Source organism: Bos indicus, chromosome 18 (genome assembly GCF_029378745.1).
Source record: "Bos indicus isolate NIAB-ARS_2022 breed Sahiwal x Tharparkar chromosome 18, NIAB-ARS_B.indTharparkar_mat_pri_1.0, whole genome shotgun sequence".
Lineage (NCBI taxonomy): Eukaryota > Metazoa > Chordata > Mammalia > Artiodactyla > Bovidae > Bos > Bos indicus.
The window spans coordinates 50,180,045-50,189,810 of record NC_091777.1 but is presented as its reverse complement, the minus strand read 5'-3'; the positions used below and the strand labels follow the sequence as shown (position 1 = coordinate 50,189,810).

Sequence of the window (9,766 nt, the reverse complement as noted above, 5' to 3'; positions counted from 1 at the left end):
AAGGTTTTCCCCTAGAGCTGCCTTTTCTTCCGCTGCTAAGTCGCTTCAGTCATGTCCGACTCTGTGCGACCCCATAGACGGCAGCCCACCAGGCTCCCCCGTCCCGGGATTCTCCAGGCAAGAACACTGGAGTGGGTTGCCATTGCCCTCTCCTCAGTCACTGCTGCTGCTGCTAAGTCACCTTTTCTGCTCCCTCATTAATTCAGTGCTTGTTCCTAAATCACCAGCATAGCATACCCTGGCAGTCGTTGGGTGGCCTTCTTTTTTGTTTTCTTTTTACTTTTCAGCTACACCAAGGGGCATGTGGGATTTTAGTTCATTGAACAGCGGTAGAACCAGTACCCCCTGCATTGGAGGCCCAAAGTCCTAACCACTGGGCCACCAGGGAGTCCCCGCGTTTGGCCTTCTTTATGGTCTGTTATGATTAAGAGCTTGAGCTTTGATTAAGAGCAACTGTGTGATCTTGGGCCAGTTACTCAACCTCTCTGAACTCTGGTTTCCCCTTCACTAGGGTGAGAGTAATAGTAGCATCTAATTGTGAGGACTAAACGAATCAGTTCTTGTGAAGGGCTCAAACAGTGCCTGGCGCAGTGCAGTTTTCTCATCTGTCTCTGAAACGGATGATTTTCAGCATCAGCATTAGCACCACCACCTAAAGAACCCTTTAATGACATTCTCATTGACTACAAAAAAGAGCTTTAGGGGTTACTCTTTATTTTATTTTAATTATAAATTTATAAGAAAGTAGCAGAAATAGAACAAGTGCTTCCTATATACTCTTCAGCCAGATTTGCCAACTGTTTGCTCCATTCTCTCTTCTCCCCTCCCCATCTCCATAAGCGCATCACACACACACACACACACACACACACACACAGAGTGTGGTTTTGAACAATTTGAGAGTTCACTTGAACATCATGTCCCTTTACCTCACAATACTTCAGTGTGTATTTCCTAAGAACAAGAACATTTTCTTTCATAAGCACAGTACAACTATCGAAACCAAGAAATTTAACAAGGATACAATGCTCTTCTTATCCAAACCCTAGTTCTTATTCTAGTTGCATCCACCATCCCTGTAATGTTCGTTATTGCCATGTTTTTTCCCTGGCTCAGAATCCAGTTCCAATCACGTGTTGCGTTTAGGTGTCATGTCAGAGTTTCCTTTCAAACAGTGAATGTTTCCATAACAGCCTCAAGGTCCAACTTTCTCCAGGAAGGCTTGCAGCTTGCCAGACAGCTGGGTTCCGGCGGGGATGGCCGGCTCATGTAGTGCCATCTTGTGGCAGCCGCGTGAATGGCATTTTATAAATCATCCTGTTGGGCTGCTGTGAAATGAGTCCCTTCCTGATGACCTAAAAAGAAATCCAGTGATATTCACATCATCTTAATTTTTCTTAATAATATGGGAAACTATGTTTTATTAAATACTTATGTAATTCAAACCCACATACTTTAATTAGCATTGAAAATGAGATTTCGCCATCTCTCAAATCTGGATCCATGCATGTGAAGTCCAGTGCTATGGGTAAAAGTGTGGTCTTGTCTTGGCCTGAGACATCTTTGGGAATGGATCTGGGCGCCACAACATTCTGGCTACGTGGTATTTTTCCTGAGGCTTTCCCTCTCTGGGCCTATGTTTACTTCTGCAGAATAGGCCTTACAGAGACGTCTACCCACAGGAACATACTCAGAAGGTCATGGATATAGTTTTCAGCATATGCCTGATATATGAGAATTCTTTCATAAAGGTTAATGGATTATTATTATTTGTTCAAATTTTTTTTTGTGAGCAGACAAGCTCAGACCTGAAGTAAAACTCACCCCAGTACAGAGCTTTAACCTTCCTAATCAAAACCACATTCAGTCAACAAATATTTATTGATTCCCCGGGTCTCAACTGGTTTGTAGGCAATGTTCTAGACACTGGGAATACAGCCCAAGACAAAGCCTTTGCCCTCATGGGCAAGTTTATGTTCCAGTGTTGGGGGAAGACAGTTACAAAATAAAAAAAATTTTTTTTCTTTAGTGTTAAGCGCTAGGTAGAGAATTCAAATATGCTGAAAAGGAGGGACAGCATAGCTCTTTTGGATTCAGAGTGACCAGGGAAAGCCTCTCTAAAGAGGTGAGATTTGAACTGAGTTCTGAAAGACAGAAGTCAGTCCTGCAAAGATCAGGATCAGGGAGGCTGACCAGTCCGGGTAAAAGGAACAGCAAGTGCAAAGGCCCTGAGCTGGGAACATGCTTGTCTTTTTGGTGGGGCAGAGAAAAGGTTAGTGTGTCTAGGATATGGTGGTCAAGGGGAGAGAAGCTTGAGATCAAGTTAGGCAGACAGCCAGGGGAGCTCACACAGGTCTCTGAAAACAATGGTGAGGTCTTCAGCTTTTATTTCACAATATGAAAAGCCATTTGTGTGTCAGAGCAGACCAATAAGGCGTTCACCCTTACTGAGAGTAGAGAAAGTTTCATCCCAAGGTCTGCAGAAAAGCACATTTAGCCTCACCTCAAACATTTGGGAAATCTCTGATGTGTTAAAAAGTTGAATGTCAGGACTTCCCTGGAGGTCCAGTGATTAAGACTCTGCACTTCCACTACCAGGGACTTGGGTTTGATCCCTGGTCAGGGAACTAAGATCCCACATGCTGTGTGGTGCGGTCAAAACAAAACCAAGTTGAATGTGCATGGTTCATGGTATCTTTCATTAGAATTTTTGAAGATAAAACATTTTATAAAAAAAAAAAAAGAAATTGGAACCAACATTTACAGAAGCCCTGAGGCTTATCTGTATTACTGCCAAACACTTAAAATGACTCTAAAAGGATCCTTCCAACACAGTAGCGCCTAGGGTGGGGCTTAGTAACTTCTGGCTGGGGAGTCAAAGATAATATTTCAACATTTCTGTATAACATGGGAAAGTCTTTTAAATAAAAAACTTTTTTTTTTTTTTAACAGTGCCAGACTTCTTTGAGAATCTGATCAATACTATGGACTTTCTCCTCTGAAAATGCTCTGCTTAGGATGGAGAAAGGGGGAAGTCTTAAGTCTTGCTACTTGTATCCCATGATTTCTCATGTAGCAAGGAGAGTACACTTGTCAATGGCCATCTCCACCACTGCCAAGCATAGACCCCCCTCCCAGCTCTTATGGGGTGGAGTGGAAGTCACCCTATTTGGGGCTACCAGGAGGTTCTTTTTTAAAAAGTATTTATTTGTTGGGCCATGCACTGTATCAGGCAGGATCTTTTGTTTCAGCGCATGGACTCTCTAGTTGTGGTGTGCGGGCTCAGCTGTTGCAGCGTGGTGGGCTTCGTTACCCCATGGCATGTGGGATCTTAGTTCCTGGACCAGGGATCGAGCCCACGTCCCCTACAATGGAAGGCAGATTCTTAACCATTGGCCACCAGGGAAGTCCCTACCAGGAGGTTCTTTATGGCTGGCCCGGGCAGCCTGCCCCGTGACCATCAGAAGCCCAATCTCTGAAAAGGGTTGAAATGGATTCGAGGGACTGAGTTCTACTCTCTGGGGACAGGAGGGGATTATGAGGAGATGCCTTCTTCATCCCTCAGGGCAAGATTCTTCATCATTTTTTCTGAATCAGTAGGCCTTTGAGCAGGCTTCAGATGAGACGCTCCAGGCCTTCTCCCCAGAAAACTTGCCTGTGCAGCCCACATTTATAGTCATAGGCGGGAAGTTTACAGAATAGATTAGAGGGTAGAGAACAATTTGGGGTTTTAGGAAATTTTCTCCTCAATCACCCTTGATGTGGAAATTGAGAGACTGAGGCCCTCAAACAGTAATTAAGTGGTTTGTTAAAGCTACACAAGGGACAGAAGTAGGCCATTACTTTCCATTTTTCATGAGTTCAAAGCACAGGCTCTTGTATCGGACTGCCTGGGTTCAAATCCCACCTTTACCCCTAACTTGTCCTGGGACCCTGAGCAAGCCCATGGTACTTAACCTCCAAGACTGTGTTGACAGCAACAGGATAGCACGGGGCGGGGGTGGGGGGGGGACGACTGTGTCAAGAACAAAACCCGGGGGATGTCCCTGGTGGTCCAGTGGCTAAGACTCTGTGCTCCCACTGCAGGGAGCCCAGGTTCCATCCCTGGTCAGGGAACTAGATCCCACATGCCGCAACTAAGAGTTTGCATGCCCCAAGGAAGATGGAAGATCTGAGTGCCACAACAGACCCAGCGCAGCTGAATAAATAAATTAAAAAAGACGGCCCCCAGGACCTAGCCTGTAATGACTCCTAAGTAAGTTCTATTGCTGCTGTTTTGCAATGAGGAAAGGCAGGCTCAGAGAAGTGAAGGGATTCTGGCAAGGACACAGGAGAGGCATGATTGAAACTAGGGCCTGTCTGTATTTCCAAAGCCAATGCGTATTATTCACCCCGAGACTAGTTTGTTTCAAACTGCAAGGCACAAGCCAATAGTGGGTCAGAAAATCAGTTCAGCAGGGTCTCAAATGGCACTGAAAATAAAAATTAAATACCAGTGCATCATAAGTGCATGCTTGCTCACTCGTGTCCCACTCTTTGTGACCTCATGGACTGTGGCCCACCAGGCTCCTCGGTCCATGGGATTTTCCAGGCAAGAATACTGAAGTGGGTTGCCATTTCCTCCTCTAGGGGATCTTCCCCACCCAGGGATCAAACCCGTGTTCCCTGTGTCTCCTGCATTGCAGGCAGATTGTTTACTGCTTGAGCCACTCTAGGGGAAGCCCTAGAGTGGATCATACATAAGGGTAAATAGTATTTGGTGATACTTTTGTTTCATGAGATTATAAGTATACACCTTTTTGTACTAGGGTTTCTTTGGCTGTAACCATGACTTGTAGGATCTTAGTTCCCCAAAAAGGGACTGAACTTGCACTTCAGTAGTCAAAGCACTGAATCCTAACCACTGGACCCCCAGGGAATTCCTACCAGGTATTAAAATAGTTTGAAAGGCATTACCCTTGACTACTGGGCATCCCAAGGGGCACTAGTGGTAAAGAACCAGCCTACCAATGCAAAAGATGCAAGAGAGTTGGGTTTGATCCCTGGGTTGGGAAGATCCCCTGGAGGAGGGCATGGCCACCCACTCCAGTATTCTTGCCTGAAGAATCTCAAGGAGAGAGGAGCCTGGCAGGGTATAGCCCATGGGGTCCCAAACAGTTGGAGGCAGCTGACCAGACACACACACACACACACACCCTTGGGGTCCAAAGAGTTGGATGCCGCTGACCAGACACACACACACACCCTTGACTAGTACTGTCCCAAAGAGCTGAATGCAGCTGACCAGACAGTCAGACACACACACACACACACACACACACACACACACCCCTGGAGAATTCCAAGAACAGAGGAGGCTGGCGGTCTACAGCCCATGGGGTCCCAAAGAGTTGGACACAGCTAACCAGACACACACACACACACACCCTTGACTACTAGTGCCCCAACAAGTTCAGACACAAGCAAATGGGAGCTTTCAGAGAGGTCTCTGTGCATTGTGATCCACCCTGTGTCCTAGGAGGGACGGGATTCAGGTTAATCCAGGAAGACTTAGAGGTAGGGGAATGGGCTATGGAGAGGAGTAAAGAGGGTAGGCCACAGCAGCCTTGAGCCTAGAGCAGAGCAGAAGAGCTACTTAAAAAAAAATTTTTTTTAATGTATTAACTTTTTATTTCTTTTAAAAAATATTTATGTATTTATTTAGCCCTGTTGGGTCTTCCCTATGGCATGTGGGATCTTGGACCTTCCCTTCTGACATTCAGGCTCTTCATTTTGGCCTGCGGGCTTCTCTCTAGTTGTGGCATGCAAGCTTAGTTGTTTCACGGCAGATGGAATCTTAGTTCCCAGACCAGAGACTGAACCTGAGTCTCCTGCATTGGAAAGCGGATTCTTAACCACTTCCTGTCCAGGGAAATCTCAGGACTACTTCTTGAAACAAATACTCCTCAAGAGCCCATTCTGTGCTAGGCCCTTTGCTGGGCAGTGTTAGGTACACAGTGATGACTAAGTTAGTCCTAGACTTCTCCCTCCTGGGGCCTTCTGGGCAGTGGAGGAGACAGATCTGTTACCACACAGCGAGAGACTAAAATGGTCAGGGCTGTGGTGGGGGACGCATTGGTCAGGGTGTGATGTGGAAGGCCAGGAATGAGGAGGAACACAGAGCAGCGAGTTCCAAGCTGGAAACCCATTAGCAAGGGTTAGTTCCAGCATTCGGTTTACCTCTGGGAAAGCTGGGGCTTCCCAGAAGGCATGGAGATGAAGAATCCACCTGCCAATGCAGGAGGCCCAGAAGACACAGGTAGGGAGTAGGGAACGGCAATCCTGGAGTAGGGAATGGCAATCCACTCCAGTATTCTTGCCTAGGAAATCCCATGGACAGAGGAGCCTGGTGAGCTACAGTCCATGGGGTCACAAAGAGTCAGACACAACTGAACACACACACACACAAGGCCACAAAGAGACACGACTGAATACACACACACACACACACACACACACACACACACACACAACTTGAGCAGGACTTTGCCTTAAACACTCTTGCAGACTTAGGTAGACCCAGGATTTTTCAACTCCCAGCCAGACTTTCTAGAAGTATGCATTAACTAATGCATACTTGCGAAGCTATGTGGCATTACTGGAACCCAAATTCAGAAGGTAGGAAGCCCCACCCAACCTATAAGAGAGCAGGGACCGGGGTGCCAGATGTGTCACAGCTGTCTACTACTCTAGTTAATAAAAGGGCTAGGATCTGTGCAGTTTTATTTTTACAGGGCGATCTCCTTTGGAGGCCCAAGTTACCCCGTAAAAAGTTACATTCCCATATTTCATTGATGTTTATGATGGGCAGACAGGAATAATATTTTGCAGTCATAGCATGTGTTAATTGATATAAACCGTTCTGTTTACGTAAAACAGTCCAGTAGCCCAGTGACGCAACTATGATTGTTTCCATTTTGCATCTGTGGCTACTGAGGCACAGAAAACGGTCAAGCCTTCTGCCCACAGCCACCAGCAAGGAAATGCAAAGCTGGGTTTGTGCGGCTTCAGAGCCTGTGCTCAACCACGAGGAGACGTACTGAAAAGGAAACCCTGCCTAACGCCCGCTCCCGGGCTCTTTAAGAGCTTAGGAACCTGGACTAAAGACGAGGAAGGAGTAAAGCGAGATCAAAGCGTATGTAAATAAGGACCAGGGGATGCCGGGCAGTATCACAGCGGCCAGCCAGCCTCTAGGGACAGCAGGCGTCAGAGTCCTACTGAGCCTGCGCAATTGTTTTTTCTTTTTCCCGTCTGGCGCCTGCGCGAGGCACATCCCAGGCCCACGCCGGCTCAAGCTTGCCGACTGTACGCAGGCGCCCTTCTCTTGAGCCGCCACCTCCGCCACCTTGCGCTTGCGCCCTAGCGCTCTTTGGGGGTCCCTCGCTCCCTGCCTTACGTCAGTTCCTGTTTGTGGCGGGAGAAGGCGGTATTTCCGTCCAGAGGGTGGGAGGGGGCGGTAAGCGGGGGCTGGGGGGAGGGGGCGGGGGGGCCGCGCCGCGCGAGCCGTTGGGCCTGGCTCCGCGAAGGCGTTGCCACCGCTGCCGCCGCCGCCGCCGCCTCCAGGAAACGTAAGGAGCGGGATCAAGCGCAGCGTGGCGATGGGCAGGAGGAGAACCCCGCCTGCGAGGCTGGGCGGCGGGCGGTGACAGGTGAGTGCGCCAGCGCGTGTCCCCGAGCGCGCCCCCCCCCACCGATGGTCGCGTCCGGACCTCCCCCACAGCCCCCCGCAAAGCCGCTCTGGGCCGTACCACCGGCGTCCGCCGGGCGGGGACCGTGGTCCTTGAGCCCCCCCCTTTCCGGGACGGAGTGGGGGTGGCCGCGCGGGGGCGGTGGGACTGGCCCTGAGGGGGCGGGGGCGGGGGCGGCGGGTTGTACCACCGAGGCGGCAGGGGGCGCACATCAAAGAGCGGGGACCGACTCTTTGGAGGGCTAGGGGCCGCAGACCCCCGGCGCGTGCGGGCTGGGCGTTGAGCTACTGGGCCGGGCGGGACGGCGCGCTGGGCGAGCGAGTGGGGCGCCTTGGAGGGGGCGCGCCTCACCCGGTGGAGGGGGCTGTACCTATTCGGGGCTGTGGGGACGGTTCCTAGAGCGTGTTGTTTGGAGAGGTGGGCGCTTCTGGGGAGGGGGGCTGTACCAAGTGTGGCCGGGGTAGCGCCCTCTGGGTTGTACCACTGAGGTCCTGGAGCAGGGGGGGTGGGGAGCCATCCTTAGAAGTAGAGCCGCGCCGTATCAGAGGAGAGCTGGGATGTTTGTGATCTTGAGGGACCGCGCGGGGCGGGGAGCCGGGCCCAAGGGGTGTTTTAGGGGAGCACTGTGGGAGCCCTGTAATGCCGAGCGATGAGGAAGGGGTTCTGCCTTCTGTGTGTGGTGGGTGGAGCTTGGAGTTTACACTGAGTTGGAGGGGGAATCACTTTTATTGAACTTCTTGTTGACTTTCGGTGGAACTGGAATGTCAGTGGGGCTGCTCTCTACCCTAGAACCTTTGCATATTACTAAACTATATTTTAAGGTGTGTGGGACACCTGTGGCAGATTCTTGCCATGGTTTTAGCTGGGGTGTGGGGTGGTGGGGGGGAGACGTCTTAGACGGCACTTGTTTTCTGAGCTTTTCGGCTCCATATTAGGGAGGGGAGGGGTTATGAAGTTTGGATTTGAGGACCTGTGCCCCTGGACCTGCTTAAGACTTGGGAAGGAGTGTTTTGAGGGCCACCTCTCCCTGAAGGCAGGGTGGCTGGGGACGTCTTTATCCTTGGGATTCTGAGCACCCTTTTCCTTGCATTTGGAAGCCACTTGGGCTCAGCAAGAGTCCTAGGCGTCATGAGGCCCTCCATGTCTGCCTTTGAACCTTGTTTACTCTTCTCAGAGAAAACATCCATCAGGACCTCTGGGCTGATAGTGGTTGGTGGTGGGTGCTGGTGTCCGGGCCCCTCCATCCTGGCCAAAAGGCCAGACACATGGTCGTGTCTCCTTGGTTAGCAGTCCTGCCGCCCATCATGTTTACACTCCCCACCAGGCGATTAACAGTTGGCTTCACCATTAGGCGGCAGCGAGGCTGAGCGCTGTTTTCCCAGCTGTTCCTCTCTGCATAGGCCAAGGGGACTTGGGCGGGGGTGCCCCAGCCCACCCTGACCCAGGGAGGAAGGCTGCTCTAAAGGACTGGGGGCAGCTACCCTACGAATCTGGTTTCTCACTGTGATTTCTGGGTGGGAGCTTGGAGCAGCTCGCCCCAGTCGTGAGGCCACTGCCCCTGCTCCTCAGGCCAGCCTGTGACCTTGGCTTGCTCCGTAACCTTTGCCCTGGGTCTGGAGTTCCCGGAGGGCTGGCCGTAATCCCTCATTGACCCAGCTAATGTGGGCTGGTGATGTGGTGGAAGCGGGCAGACAGTCGCTCTTGTCCACACCATCAGCTTCCAAGCTGACTGGCTTCCATGGGTTGTGGTTGCTCAAGAGAATGGTCCCTGAGCCTCTGTGAGGCCATGGTGACTGCTATGTAGAATTTCTCTGCACTGGGGGTTTCTTCCTTTTGTCTGCTAACGTTTAGAGGGTTTGCCTGATGGGATTAACAACAGTAGTCAAAACAATAATTGTGAGGTCAGTGCCTATTGAGCGCATTCTGTGTGCGGTACGCTGTTTAGAATGCTTCACAAGGGTTAACTTGCAGGATACTCACATCCTAGAACTTTGTGTTCTGTTGTCATGATCTCCATTTTAGAAGGGGAAACAGAGGCA

General features: G+C 50.3%; 1 protein-coding gene and 1 long non-coding RNA gene across 2 annotated transcripts in view; one reads left to right on the top strand and one right to left on the bottom strand.

Moving 5' to 3' along the window:
* Positions 1-705: 705 nt before the first annotated feature.
* Positions 706-8,151, bottom strand: LOC139177117 (uncharacterized). Its single transcript, XR_011561558.1, has 2 exons — positions 8,098-8,151; positions 706-1,355 (listed from the first exon to the last, which is right to left on the bottom strand). It is a non-coding gene; the product is annotated as an uncharacterized lncRNA (long non-coding RNA).
* AKT2 (AKT serine/threonine kinase 2) overlaps positions 7,514-9,766 on the top strand; it is a 47,555-nt gene continuing 45,302 nt past the window's right edge. The window contains exon 1 of the mRNA XM_019979332.2: positions 7,514-7,688. The gene's annotated coding sequence lies outside the window, so the exon portion shown is untranslated. The remainder of the gene's footprint in view (positions 7,689-9,766) is intronic.